This window comes from Phodopus roborovskii, unplaced genomic scaffold (genome assembly GCF_943737965.1).
Source record: "Phodopus roborovskii unplaced genomic scaffold, PHOROB, whole genome shotgun sequence".
NCBI lineage: Eukaryota > Metazoa > Chordata > Mammalia > Rodentia > Cricetidae > Phodopus > Phodopus roborovskii.
In genome coordinates, this window is record NW_026125391.1 from 3,967,619 (window position 1) to 3,983,683 (window position 16,065).

Sequence of the window (16,065 nt, forward strand, 5' to 3'; positions counted from 1 at the left end):
AGTAAATACTAATCTCAAATTTTACATTGGCAGGATTTTGTATAGTGATACAAATTTAAGCTTGTTTTTGTTAGAACATACAGTATATATGTTTGTACTTTTATTTAAGGTATTATACCTATGTAGCTCATTTTAAAGTGTAGTGTAAAGTTCTAGTCCTTGAAAGTGTTTAGTATAAAATATTTTGTAATTAGTCATCCACAACAACCGAATTTGTAGACCTGTTAGGAATTTATTTCCATTTTTATTTAAATTTGAAACAAGGCTGTTTTACATGTTAGTCCCAGTTCCCTCACTCTCCCATTCTCCCTTATCACCCCCACCAAATCCCAGCCCATCCCTTTTCTGCTCCCTAGGGAGGGTGAGGCCTTCCATGGGGAATCTTCAAAGTCTGTCATATCATTTGGAGAAGGGACTAGGCCCTCCCCCATGTGTCTAGGCTAAAAAAGTATCCCTCTATGTGGGATGGGCTCCCAAAGTCCATTTGTATACTAGGGATAAATACTGATCCATTGCTGGAGGCCACATAGACTGCCCAGTCCTCCTAACTAATACCTACATTCAGGGAGTCAGGGTCAGTCCTATGCTGGTTTCCCTTATTCATGTCAGCTGATTCTGTGGGTTTCTCCAGCTTGGTCTTGACCCCTTTGTTCATCACCCCTCCCTCTGTGCAACTGGATTCCAGGAGTTTGGCTAGTGTTTAGCTGTGGGTGACTGCTTCTGCTTCCATCAGCTTTTAAATGAAGGCTCTGGGATGGCATATAAGGTAGTCATCAATCTCATTATCCAGGAAGGACATTAAAGGTAACCTCTGTACTATTGCTTAGAATGTTAGTTAATTCTTGTAAATTTCTGGGTATTTCCCTAATTTCAGATTCTCATTAAATCTATAATGGCTCCCTCTATTATGGCATCTCTTTTCTTGTTCTCCTCTATTCTTTCTCTGTCTCAGTCTTCCTGTTCCCTCATGCCTACCTCTCCCCTTCTTTTCTCCCCTTCTCTTTCTTCTGAGTCCCTCTCCCCTCCCTCCGTGCTCCCAATTTGCTTAGAAGATCTTGTCCCTTTCCCTTCTCCAGGGGACCATGTATGTCTCTCTTAGGGTCCTCCTTAAAAGACCGCAAATATCTATTGCTATGCACAAAACTTAAGTCCACATGGAACAAAGACCCCAACATAAACCCAGCTGCACTAAAGCTCTTAGAAGAGAAAGTGGGGGGGGGGTATCCTTGAACAAATTAGTACAGGAGACAGCTTCCTGAACATAACACCAGTAGCACAGACATTGAGATAGACAGCAAATGGGGATTCCTGAAACTGAGAAGCTTCTTTAAGGCAAAGGACACAATCAAAAAGACAAAATGGTTGCTCACAGAATGGGAAAAGATCATCACCAACCCCACATCTGACAGGGATGATTTCCAAAATTTACAAAGAACCCAAGAAGCTAGTTACCAAAACAAATAATCCAATTAAAAAGTGTGGTACAGAACTAAATAGAGAATTCTCAATGGAGGTATCTAAAATGGCTGAAAGACACTTAAAGTGCTCAACATCCTTAGCTATCAGAGAAATGCAAATCAAAACAACTGTGAGATACCATCTTACTCCTGTCAGAATGGAATGGCTAAAATCAAAAAACACCAAAGACAGTTTATGCTGGAGAGGATGTGGAGAAAGAGGCACACTCCTCCACTGCTGGTGGGGTTGCAAACTCATACAACCACTTTGGAAATCAATATGGTGTATCTTCAGGAAAATGGGAATTAGTCTACCTCAAGATCCAGCAATTCCACTCTTAGGCATATACACAAAGGATGCACATTCATACAACAAGGACATCTATTCAACTATGTTCATAGCAGCAGCATTTGTAACAGGTAGAACCTGGAAACAACCTAGATGCCCCTCAACTGAATAATGGATGGAGATATTTTGACCACACTGTGTCACTCTCGAGACTGTCTATAAAGTTTACCTTGAACCAGAATTAGCTATAGAGGTTTTGGAAGACCAAGGATATATAAAGAGACACAGGAAATAGTAAAGAAGGTCTTAGAAAGATTTTGTGGGACCTTTCTGTATTGAGGAAGGAGAAATAGATGAGGTTACTGGTTGCTTCTCTACCACTTCTCTGATCAATCAGGTTTTTACCTGATATCTAACTTCCAAGATTTTTGTTTGTTTGTTTGTTTGTTTTTTGAGGCAAGGTTTCTCTGTGTAGTTTTGGAGCTTATCCTGGCACTCACTCTGTAGCCCAGGCTGGCCTTGAACTCACAAAGATCCACCTGCCTCTGCCGCCTGAGTGCTGGGATTTGAGTCTTGTGCCGCCACCAATGCTGGGCCTAACTCCCAAGTTTTATTTAATAATGGAACAATATAAGTAATTTCTGCATAGGGATACACACATCCATACCCAGTAAGTTAACAGAGGAGGCTATCTACCATCTGGCACTTGGCTTTTTTGCTGATGTTTGATCAGCTGTGGCTTCCAGGGAAAGCACTGATCCTCTGTGTAGAGCAACTCCAATTAAATGTGTTATAAAAAACAGGATAGACTTCCTTATGGCTTTTCCAGTTTCCACTGCCATTTACATCACCACACTGTGGACTCAGTCTTTCTGGAATGCTCAGCCATCTTCAAACTGTAGAAATCATATGGTAACCCTGTATATTCCTGGACTATGGATTCAGTCAATCAATGAGAAAATTGTTCTATTTCCTATACTTAAAAGAGTACCTTTAAAATATTCTCTATGTGACAGTGAATAAATTTGCTTCTTACTGACTTGTGCAAACACTCTAACCTTAGTTTGAATCCTGGAATTCACACAAATGAGGGAGAGAACTGATGTCACAATGCTGTCCTCTGCCTTCACATGAGAACCAAGCCATACACTTGACACAAAAACCACACACACACACACACACACACACACACATACACACTAATGATGATGATAATTTTAAAATTTGCTTTTCCCCCTCACTGAAGTCTTACTTCAACTTTCTGCCTGTCTAATGAGACCATTGAAGTTCTTACTTAGTTATAAGGCTGGCTCTTGCTGACCTGTCCAAAAACAGCCACTTCCCCATGGATTAAAAAAAAAAATCTCTTTGAACTCTTATAAACACCCAAAGTCAGTGCTGCAAGTACAGGCTTCATCAGCCAAAGCCTAATGACACATCTTTTAAGAGTAGCCATGTGGCAACTAAGCCCCTAAGAACTTCAAAATTGTGTGTGTGTGTGTGTGTGTGTGTGTGTGTGTGTGTGTGTGTGTGTGTGTGTGTGCCCTGTTTACCCATTTTATGGTTTAAAAGTACTCAACCAAAACCTTAAAGTTTTGGTTCCCCAAAATATAACTGCTTTTTTGGTTCTCTCCATGTTCCTGGGTAGTGCTCCAACTGCTGGCACATGGAGTTTATTGCATATGGCATAGTACTGCTCATAGATGCCCTAAAATTTCATCATGTTCCTGTGCTAATGCCAAACAAATGTGTAAAACTTATTTGCCTAGTACTCGGCCCCCACACTAATCTCTTGTTTGGGAGAAGTTTATATTGATAACACTTCTCTTAACTCAATACTCTGCTTTGTTGCATAGTGGAAGAGATTACTACAAGTACCTTGAGATGGGGACCCAGTTGGGAAATGTCCCACATTGGACACCTTAGGTAGGGAATCATGTAGGTGTTTCTCTCTTGGAATGGATAAGGTTGTAAGCAGGAGCATCAAACTCCATTGTGCCCATCTTTCTCAAAAGTAGCCACTTTTATTCATGGGTCCCCATCCCCATGCATTTCTTTCTCTATCTGAATCCACGTGGACTGTTTCCTTACCTTCATTATAAGTGACCCTTGCACTTTGCCCTGGAGAGGAAGGCATAGTTACCAACCTCTCTTACATTAATCTTTACTTGGCATACACTAACTTCTAAAACCACAAGGTCACCCCTTTCAATTCTTAGGAGGCTTCTTTAGATGTCAAACTTGGGGGAAAAAACTAAATAATGAATGTCTCCTTCCTTTTCCATTTATATATATTGCTCAACTGTCAAGACATAAGGGAATATCTGAAGAACAGATCAATATTTCAGAATACTAGAAGACAATGTATTTGAAGCGGTTAAGCAGTATGTGAAAACACATTGCTTGCCATAATTATTACCTAAGATGACATGATACGACTGGTTGTGAGTTGGCCCAGAGCAAAACTAGGACACAAGATGGAGGCAAATGATATAGTATATTTGTTTCTAAACTGAACTTTTGTGAAGAAAGATGAGAAACAAAGAGCACAATTGTAGTGAGTCTAGTGTTTGTGACACGTTGATTAAAAAAAAAAAAAAAAACACTCCCTATGAGACTCTGTTAATGGGAAATCCTTGTGTCATTAGGTAGGACACTTTTGAAAAGACTTTTGTGACTGCTTCTTTTTCAAGACATTTTCCAAAGCTATAAATTTTTTTACTACATTTATATATTGTATCTTAACATAATGTTAAAACCTTCAGAACACTAAACTTAAGACATATACCAAAATACCAGCCATCAATATTAGAGTCTTTCCAGGCTGTTGTCTAGTTGGCTATGGTAATAGGATGTTTATAAAATTGTTCAGATCAGCAGGCAGGGTGCTATTCCAAAAGGACTCTGTGGTAAATTCTTATGTGAATGAGTCACAGATACAATGGAGGAGGGAATTACTGGAGCCTGAAAAATCTGAAACATTGGCATTGCACTTCCAATTCCAGAGAAAATGGATGCTTGGTGGGGTTTTCAAAGTTGATAAACTAGCAAGGTCATATTTATTTATTTATTTATTTATTTATTGTTGTTGTTGTGGTGGTGGTTCCTTTTTTCTAGCTGACTTTTTAAACAAAATAAGTTTAAGCATTCTTGACAACTATAATTTTAGTTGACTTCTAACCTGAACCCTAAATGAGGTTCAAATATAATATCAGCTTCAGCAACTACAACTATTCTAAAATATCCTTTACCTCACAGCTGAGGTTGGGGCTAAACAGTACAAAGTAAGGTTGATATTCTGTCTTTCTCCCTTTGCAGCACAGCCTTACCTCAGTCCACAGACTCTGCAGTCATGGCCCCTGGCCATGATCCTCTGCTGTGTGGTGCAGGAGGTGAATTCAGGAACTCACACATTCAATGTTGAGTTTTTCCCCAGCCCTACAATGGACTTCTCTGTGCTGCTCATGATCTCCAAGGTTGTTTCCAACTTGGAGCCTTGGATCTTCATGTTTCTCTGCCTGGGATGCTCTTTTCCAGATCTGTGCATTGTTGTTGTTTTTCCATCATGCATGCCAATGCTCAGAGAGGCTCTTTGGCACCAAACGGTGTCCTAGGCTCTTTCCTTCTAAACTCCATATTTTACTTTCTGCATAGCAAGCATGTTTTACTCTTTCTCCCCCAGTAGAATGTGTGTCCTCTGAAAACAGAACCCTCAGCTTCTTTGTGCAATGCTGTGTTCCAAGTACTTACAGTAATGCCTGATACACAGTAAATGATTAAGTTGTGTTAGTTCCACAGGTGAAGGAAATAGATGATGTCCAGCACTGCTCTGTGAAAGGGGGAAGCTGCTCTTCTCGTCCAACAAGAAGCACAAATGTGTGAGTATCCTCTATCACTCTGGAACACACATCTTGGCATCAGCACAGCCAGTCACTCCTCTAGGACTATAGTGTTTGCCCTCTAGTTGAAAGGAAGAATCACAGGACTGTGCTGATATACCAGCAGGTTTTCAAGATAGTGAGGAGGAACATAGGGCTTTCTCATTTTAGATACAATAACTGTCTCTGTGATGGCTATTCTTGGTTGTCAACTTGACTGTATCTGGACTTAACTACAGTCCAGAAATAGAAGGCACACTTGTAATTTAGATCTTGAAGCAGAAAGACAATATATCCTTGATCCAGGCTTTGAGGGTGTGAGACACAGGCTTTTGATCCTGATCTTGAGGGGAATGACACATGAGTTTAATCCAGACCTTGAGGCAGGAAGGCACACCTTTAATCAGGACCACACCTTTTTTTTTTTTCTTTTTCTTTTTTTTTTCTGGGAGCCTATGTAAGGACAATGGAAGAATGAAGGGTTCATTTTTTTCTTAGTATATTTGCACTCACCTTGCAAGCACATCCATTTCCTCATTGGCACTGGAGCCTACTTCAGGATCCTAGCATAAACAGAAGACCAGCCAAGACATTCAGCCTTACAGGATTGAGGTAGAGTCTTGGACTTTCCACTCACAACTAGCCAGTGTTAGACTGCAGCCTGTGAGTCATTATATATAGAGAGAGAGATGGGGGGGGGCATTCCCTAAGTTCTGTGTCTCTAGAGAACCCTGACTAATTCAGTCTCCTAACTCCTTTTAATTACTGCAGTCTCCTTCTTTTAAATGAAAGTGTCATTCCCAGCCCGGGGCCTGTCTTGTTTTCAGGATTGAGAAGGGAGATGTGGAGAAGTTGAGCTCTCTGGTTGAGAAATTAGCCAGGTGGTGGTGGCACATCCTTTAATGCCAGTGCTTGGGAGACACAGGCAGGTGGATCTCTGAGTTTGAGGCCAGCCTGGTCTACAGAGAGATTATGCCACTGAATCTTTTCATTTTTAACAGTTTTCCTTTTATGTATGTACTTACATATGTATTTCTATGTGTGTGTATGCACACTAGCACATGAGGCATGCATGACATAGTCAAGTGTGGAAGTCAAAGGGCAGCTTGTGGGAGTCAGTGTATTCCTCCACCATGTGGGCTGCAGGGATTGGATTTATGTTTTTCAGGCTTGACAGGCTTGGAATGTTTGTTTATTCACTGTGTTCTCTCACAACTTTTGGAGTTGTCAAAGGAGGCAAGAGGGTCTGGGGAGATGACTCAATGGTCACTTCAGTTTAGTTCTTAGCACCCATGTTAGGTAGTTCACAACTGCCTTTAATTCCAGCTTCAGGGGTTTTCAATGGCCTCCACAAGTACATGTACACATACTAACGCACAGATACACACATTTACACTAATTTTTAAAATAACAAAAAAATGCATCTTTAAGGAAGGCAACCATATCACAACTAGCAATCAGTATGTTTTAAATTTCAACAGTGTATTTGTCTTTTAAAAAATTTCATCATTTCTTTCAGAACTTTATACAATATGCTTTGATCATATTCAACTTCCCCACTACTTCTTGTAACTCCTCCTAGAGCTACCCCCATTTCTCTAACCACAAACTCAACTTCATTACCCTCTGTCTTAAAACCTATGAAGTTCAATTTGTGCTGTCCATATATTCATGGATGTGGGGGCACCCACTGGAGCATAGTAGGTCAACCAGGGCCACACCCATAAGGAAATCACTGGTTCTTTACTAAATGCTGTGGTCGGCTTTATTAAGAGTAAAGGCAACTACCAATCATGTGTTTCATTGACAAGAATTTTAGAGTTGATTGAATTTCCCAGAGTCACTTTGCTCAACCTTCCTTCAAGAACACTTCTCTTGACACATATACAGTTAATAAACAATCGGCCAGCTATTGTTAGAGTTGGCAGAACCATACAGAGGGGTAGGTATCAGTATTTTACTCACTGGAAAAAAATACTTCAGAAAAAATTATAAAGATTATATTGCAATAAAATTGATCTTTCCCCTTTGAAACCATTCTCTGTGGACGGTTAGCAAACATTTTTAAGTTTGGGATTTGGACCATATGAAGTGAAATATTTTCTCCCTCATGAAATAACCTGGGAAGAAGCATAACACCATTGGCTTTCCCATTCATAAACATATTCTGCTTGGCACTTTTGTGATATTTTGTGAGGTAAAAGAGCCTGGGGTTTAAATTCATTTGCATGTTGTCCTACTGTGATAGGAAATTATTTCTCCTCAGTCAGCTCTTATCATGCAGATTGCTCTGAAATCAGATTACAGCTGCTCACTCTGATTGATTGGTTCATTCTGCCTTTAACAATCTTATCTGAGAGAATAAAGCTAAGGAAATAATTAAAGCGCTGACTTGTAAGTTCGAGTTTTAACAAGAAAGTGTACAGAAACCACTCAACCACTCTGGTATAAAGGTGAGGCAGAAGCAGCCTTTGTATTTGTTTGTTTGTTTGTATGTTTTTGTCACAATGAGTATTCAGAATATGTTAAATAATCCTAGAATGATTAGGTAACTTTAAGTTGATCCCTGAAGTTCTAAGACCAGCTCCTCCCAGAAACAGCAAGGACTAAAGAGTGGGTAGAACTTCAGTTTCCATCAAGGGGCACAAAGAAGCCAGGTCCCTATTTCCAGCTCATTTTCCCACTCAAAACAAAAATGTTAACCCCATATTCTGGACAAGTGTCTTAAGCCACATACTGGCATAAGGGTCATAGGGTTTGGCTTTATGGAGATGCCATCTATATTCAAGACTCAGACTGTACATTCTTGTGTCTCAACTTTACAAATCTGGTTGTGTGGCCTTCAGCACATCTTTAACCATTGCTTATTTCCACATCATCAAAAGTAGTAATACTATTTTCCTTGTTTTTACAAGGTTTTGGGAAATATCTGAGATCCCATAGGTAAAGTAGCTAGATGGATGTGTCACCCGTGTTAGGACACCAGGTTGTGGCAGTCCCCAGATCTCAGTTTTTTCCCCCCGCTTCAGTGGTACTTCTGTTCAGCAGCAAATGAGCTGGCTAGACACACAGTTTCCATTTTCCAGCATCTCTCTCTCATAAGTTTATCCTGCAGGAAGGTGACCTTGGAGAATCTGTGCCAAGACAAGTGGTGTGGCCTTTTCTGGCCCTTGGTTTGCTAACAAAGAGGGTTATTTGGGGCATAGGACAAACTCATGTAGCACAAACACTCTGCAAAGGCAGGTGAGAGGAGGCTAGGAAAGAAAATCCTGGATAATACATTTAATTTTATCTGTTCCCTGGAGTCATTAAAATGCATCCTTCCCTGGACTCTAAAATTCTTGAGCTGAAATAATCGTTCCAACAAGATTTCTTCCCCTAGAAAACAGTGGAAGCATTCTTTGTGTTCAAAATCCCACGACTGTTGAAATACTGCCCCCTTGTGTTTCAGGATGGGAGCAACCTCTATGGGAAACAGCCTGTATCTAAGATGCTGAATATACCAGGAACCCAAAACCATCACTCTAATGTGAAAGGTTAGAATGTGGGTACCTGAGCCCAGTTTGCATATCTGTGATTAACACAGAGATGGACAATTACAATTTTGAAGGGACTGCCAAATGAATTCAGAGGAAATTATTAACCTCTTACGAGTTCTCTCTTCAAAGAAGGAAAAGATAAAGAACACTTAAGAGAAATGACTAGGTTTTCTCCTATTACACTGCCATCTCTTGTTTCTCCCTCCATTTACTGAACAATTAATTACCAAGGCAAAGCAATTAGAATACAGGCCCTAGAATCAGGCACTCTGGACTTACAATTTGTGAAAATGTGGGCATAAAAAAAATCACTTGTAATCAACTCTATTATTTTCTCAGGTAATAGAAAGTCTAGATGTAATAAATCAAACACCAATGAAAACTCTTTCAGAAGTAACAGTAAAGATGGGATTACTGTGACTTCTCCAGAGTGTCCTCTTTAGACTGTGGTCTTCATCTTCAGGGTCACACAATAAATTGAAAAAAAAAAAAATCAGACATTTCCTTCAAAAGCTTTTTCTCAGAAAGCCAAACAAATACCTCTCTATTTAGCAATCAATACCCAAGGTAATAGAATATAGAAAATACTAGTTGCATGAAAAACTGCAAAAGATTTCTTAAAATAGCATCATTTATTAATCAAATAAAACCATGATTCTGGTGCTATAGGAGTTTAAAATGGATACTGGGGAAGCAACTAGAGGTCTTTGTCATTCTTTTAGATAGAAAGCCTCAAGCATCCAAAGGACCTGCATTGGGAAGCTTCATGCTTTCACCACAATACATATGACACAGTACCAAAAATACCCACATTATTCAGTGCATAGCACCACACACTTCTAAATATATACCCCTGGTCAAGTTACATTTCCTAAAGGGAAAATAAGATAGGAACAAAGTTGTGTAAAAGAAATACTATATACATATCATTTGTGATGGGGCTTAAGATTTATTCAGATTACCATAACCCTAAAAAAAAAAAAAATACAAAGATCAAGAACATTAGAGAGGTAAAATCTGTTGTCATCATGAAAGACTTGTATATAGAGCCCTACATGCATACACAAGGAGACTGCCTAAAAGCATTTTCTCAATTATCAGATGTGTATGTTCTCACACATTTCCAGAAAAAAAAAAACAGTTGTATTTTTTCTGTTAAAAATTTAGCTGCAAAAAATTTTCTCCTAATGTGTTCATAGAGACTAATGACTGAGGAATAAATGATATTATTCTCAAAGTCAGAATGATTATATTAGTACATATAATTCTTTGACAAGGATGCTTTCTGTGTATTGTAGGTTATTTGGTAGCATCTCTAGTGTTTTCTTTCTATATACCTGTAGTACCTCTCTCCCTATGCTCAAAACCAAAAACCTTTCCAGACACAGGCAAATGCCCTGGAGAGCAAAACTGCCTCAGGTTGAGAAACAACGCTGCCTGAAAAAGATTTTTTAAAAAAGTTGTATGTCAGAATCACCTGTCAGATGCTTTCGAGACAACAGTAAATAGCTGGTCCATTTGTTCATCTCTTTTTATTGACTTTTCACTGTTCCTCACTCCTGAGATTTTTCTCTTTACTTTGATTTCTCCCGTGAGGAACAAATGTGAGACAAGGAAAGATTTCTCTGATCACTGTATTGATAGATTTACTCTGGAGTGCCCACAAACTCTTGTTGATTTTATCGCTAAATGCCCAAGCTGAAGACTCTCCCTAAGTTCTTGTGTGTTTAAGAGCATGAAGTATGCTCAACGTTTCTTGATACTCAATACAAAATTGTTCTCATTCCCTGTTTTCTTATGGAGACTCCGTGGACTGAATACCAACTCAAGTCTTCTAAAGCTTTACGCAAACTGTATATTTTCCCCAAGTTCTATGTGATCTTTTGTGTTCTGTATGTGGAAAGTTCATGAAAGATTTGTGACTTCTTAAACCTGACAGATGTCTCTTCAGGATAGACTGGTTTCAGAAGGGTTTCCCACACTGGCAACACTCATCTGGTTCTTTTACAATGTGGATTCTCATGTGTTTCTTCCTTGATAACGGGTCACTGAAGGACTTCCCACATTCTTTGCACTCATAGGTTTTCTCTACCATGTGGTTCTTCTTATGCAAATTGAAGTTGGACTTCTGCCAAAAAGCTTTGCCACACTGTGTACACTCATAAGGTTTTTCCCCAGTATGGTTCCGGGTATGCTCCTTCAGGTGAGAGGGGTGCCGGAAGACTTTTCCGCAGTCCTGACATTCATCGGGCCTCTCTCCCATGTGTGTCTGCTTATGGACTATGAGGTGGCAGCTCCTGCCATAGGCTTTGCCACACTCATCACATTTGTAGGGTCTTTCACTAGTGTGAACTCGTATGTGTCTCTTCAGAGCTGAGAGAGTCCAGAAGGTGTTACCACAGTGACTACAGTCAAAGAGTTTCGCTTTCAGGTGAGGTCTTACATGGCTCCTTAGAGCTGATGGGTCATTGAAGGCTTTGCTAGAGTTGCTGCACTCATAAGGCTTCTCCCCAGTATGAATCCTACGATGCCTTGTAAGAGAAGCACTGGTAGTGTAGGCTTTCTGGCACTGGTGACATTCATGACTTTTTCTTACATCATACATGCTCATGTGATGAGTCCTGTTCTTGAAAGCAACTCCACAGCTGTGGCAGTGATAGGGTCTCTTGCTTGTGGGTCTTCCTACTGGCTGAGGAAGGTGAGGACTGATACTGCAGACTGCAAACAGATGTGTAAATTCACAATCTTTTTCGAAAAGATGAGATTATTTTTTTTCCAGTGTCACTCCATTGGATTCTTTCTCCCCCAAAAATATCTTCCATAACAATGGACCACTTGACTTTAGATGGAGTTCCCCAATCATGAGAAGTACCCAGTTGATTGCTTCTCTCCTCCATCCTCAGCTCCTCTTCTTGTTCCAGGTGTGACATGAAGCTGGGTTTGCCAACCTGATACTCCAGGGAAGTCAGGTTTCTGTAATTTTCCAGCATTATGTCTTTGTATAGTTTTCTCTGGGAAGAATCCAGCATGGGCCACTCCTTCTCAGTAAAATCCACAGCAATATCTAGAATGTCTCATGCTCCTGAGAAGAAACATGAGTTGGTGTATTGTGCTCTGGAGGATGGCAAGCCAACAAACACAGCTTCTGGTGACAGGAATTGGTATTTTGAAGGAAGAGGAAATTCTGATTGCTGGCTACCTGCAGAACCCTAAGATGATGCAGAAAATGTGGGAGACAGACCAAGGGTAGCCATCCTTTGGGGACACAGGCAACTTTAGCTGAATATAGGAATACTTGAAGAGACACTGCTTTTCAAAACTGACAACTTGGACTTCAAAAGCTTTCTCTCTTATTTAGCGAGGGGAACTCTGAAATTTGTTTCTTATCATTTCCTCTAGACCCATAAGCTATCATCATCTTAAATTGAGAAAAGCTTAAAGCAATTCTACTGAAGCCAGGAACCAGATACAGATATCTACTATCCACCCTCCTTTTCGATATGTGCTCAAAATACCACTCGGGGCCTTTGTGAAGCATCTTCCAATATTCCAAATGGTACCCTAGCATGGAAAACCTCCATGGCCAGTTGCACACCGCTTTCCTTCCTTCTCCCAGGAATCCCTGCCTCCAGCAGCCATAGGCAACCTTGCAGAATGCTGATCTCAGACTGGATCCCAAACTTATTTCTATAATCCCAGCACAGAGGGACACTAAAACACGAAGATTATAAATTTGAGAATCCAGTCTGGACTACATTGTGAGATCCAGACTGAAGGTGGAATCCAGGAAGCAGAAGTCTCTCTGCAGCTACAGCGAAAGGACTAGAAGTTCACATAAAAGGTCCTTAACGACTCGGTGAACAAAAGAGTCTAGGAAGATACATGGGAGAAAGCCTTAAACATTCTTTTGTACATGTGTCTTACTGCAATTGCTTTCTTAGTTTATGAGCTTCTCATGGGCAAATTATTTAGTGTGTCTGCTCCTCGGCCTTTTAGGTCTGTAAGATGGTGGCAAAGTAATGTTCCCTGAGGTACTATTCCAAGGATGTCTGTGATTCTTAGAGTGTAGTACTTAGAACAAGACCTGCCACACTGTAAACATCGGATATTGGGAGCTCTTATTCATCATTATTGTCTATTTCTCTGTCTCAGGATTTGTTCTAGATTGTGAACAATGTGCAAGAGTGAGAGATTTAGAGCATGCAGCCCTACATATGATACCTTTATTGACAACCCTGGCTCCAAGGTTGAGGCAGGAAGAGGAAAGTGGTAAAAGCCAGAGATGGTAGATGACTTCAAGGAAGCAGTGTCTTCCAGGTGTAACAGGGTGGATGTCCATATGAACTCACAGAGATGGAGGAAATAGCACAAGACCTGCACAGGTTCAAAATGGACAAAACCCCAGCACAAAGTATCACATGTGTAGTCAGTAGGTCAGGTGTAGTTACACAGCTCATGAGACACAAGGCGTATGCTCCTGGTTAAATCCAGAGCCCTCCTCCAGTTTCTGGTGTTTGGTGAGGGCCTCACAGTTCTTGGCAGCAGGTCTTGTCCACTAAGGTACCTTCTCATTACTAAGTCTGTTTCCTCTTGAAACACCTGTACTTGTACATGTGTGAGTGCATGTGAACATACCCACACGTACACAAGGAAGGGACAACCCACTCACATTTCTAAGTGTTAGAAACTAAAGTCTTAGAAGAAGTGTTCATTGCAACAAAGTATCAAATAAAACATTGGTCAGGTCTTCTGAACATTCTTTGCATCCTCACTATGAGAAGATTCCCACCACACATCATGTGCACTGTACTTAGCCTGGGAACATTGCTGTGTTCTCTCTGTTCCTGGCTTGTGTAGAGCAGCATAGGCACTTTCTACTGCCCCTGTCCCTGGGCTACATTAGCATAGAGGGTACATTCTCTAACCCTAGAGCTTACTATCAATTTCTAAAGTAAAAATAGTTTTCCTAGAGGAATAGTTCCAATTTTTCACTTCTATTGCATTTTAAGTACTAGGGACATGTAAATTTATATTGTGAACTAAATATACTAAATATTTAATGTTCTGTAGTATTTTATTATCACAATGAGTCTTCAAGGGAAATTTGTGTCAATAAGATGAAGGACATGAGAATAGGCATGTGAGGAATGAGATTAGTTTTTAAGGGATATGATGTCCCTGCCCCAAAGCGGAAAGTACCTATGTTATAAAGACAGATGAGAAGATGGGAAAATACCTTGGATCATTCTAGAATTACCTGTGGCTTGTCTCTGCTAAGGGATGAAGCAAGGACTGCCAGTACACTGGTAATTTAGAACATCCTGGATGTTGCTAAAGTAAGAGATAGGTGGAATAAGAAATCCAGTTTCTTTAAAGTGACAGTAGACCAGTAGTGATTCATGCTATTGCACCACATAGTACACAGAACTGAAAATGGATACAAGTAAATAGAACTCCACAAAACGGAATGCCTACATGGCTGCCTACAGATTGTAAGAACTAGGAACCTTCACCTTAGGAGGATCACTCAATACCATTTCCTTCAAAACTTTTTGAAAATGACAAAAATAATTAGATACAAAAGATGGAGCCCTTGCAAACATTAAACCTCTATCTAATTTACTATACATATAACAATACATTAAGTGTATCCTGATCAAATTTCCTGCCTCACCCCTGCATGAGAGCCCTGCCTGGGAGCTTACCAATGTAGGTATTTTTTTCTGTGTCTCATTCTGCCCTTGTCCCATTTTGCCCTTGTCCCATCCACCTAGGGCTGTGATGTACACTTTCTTTAAGGTCTTAAAAAATGGAGATATTTGGAGAACACATAAGTGTGTGTGCTTAGGTTATGTGCTTTCCAGGAATGTCCAAAGTGTGAGATGCAGGTCACATGCCCCCCAGTATAGCTGTGAATGTGTCACATCATCTCACAGTGTCAAAAGTTTGGGAATCACATCACATAATTTATTTTTTATTCTTTGATTATATTTTTATTTAAATTTGCAATAAGCTTGCTTTACATGTCAATCCCAGTTCCCTCCCCCCCCCACCTCCTCCCCTGTCCCCCTCCCAAACCCCTCCCATCCCCTTTCTACTCCCCAGGGAGGGTGAGGCCTTCCAAGGGGATCTTCAAGTCCGTCATATCATTTGGATGGAAGAGTCATATAAACTACTAGTAACTCTGTCCAGCCCCAATACACACACAGCCTTTTTGTTGCCTTGGTACCCACTTTGGGGCTTTGTGTCCCATTCTCCCATTTCCTCAGGTTTTTGACTTGGGTTCCCCATTTGGTGCCTGCTTTATGACTTTCAGCCATCCTTTTTTAATCCAACACTGTCACCTGTCCCTTAGTCTTGTCTTGTTTCATCTGCCAAGACACAAACTAGAGTCATCAGAGAGGAAAGAGCCTCTGTTGAAGAAATGTCTCCATGAAACTCAGCTGTGGTGCATTTTCTCAATTAGTGATCAATGAGGAAGGGTCTAGCTCATGGTGGATGGTGTCACCCTGGGCTGGTGGACCTGGGTTCTTTAAGAAAGAAGGTTGAGCAAGCCATGAGGATCAAGGCAGTAAGCATTCATGCCTCTCCCCCATTCATGGCCTCTCCATCAGCTCCTGCCTCCAGGATCCTGCTCTGTTATAATTCCTATCCTAACTTCCCCTGGAAGTATGAACCAAATAAACCCTTTCCTTTTTGACTTGCCTTTTGGTCATGGTGTTTTATCACAATAATGGAAACCCTAAAACAGGGCTCAAGCCTTTGGCATAGAACTTGATTTGAGAACTCAGTTGTTCCACATTTACAAGTCAAAGGCCAGCCTTACAGCTCTTCCAACAAGCCACTTCCTGGTCCATGGTAATACCACATATTTATTATTCTGAAATGTAGGTTAGTCTCAG

At 40.5% G+C, this 16,065-nt stretch overlaps 1 pseudogene; it reads right to left on the reverse strand.

The window, feature by feature from the left end:
• Nucleotides 1-10,997: 10,997 nt before the first annotated feature.
• LOC127214831 (zinc finger protein 317-like) lies at nt 10,998-12,436 on the reverse strand (annotated as a pseudogene).
• Nucleotides 12,437-16,065: the final 3,629 nt, after the last annotated feature.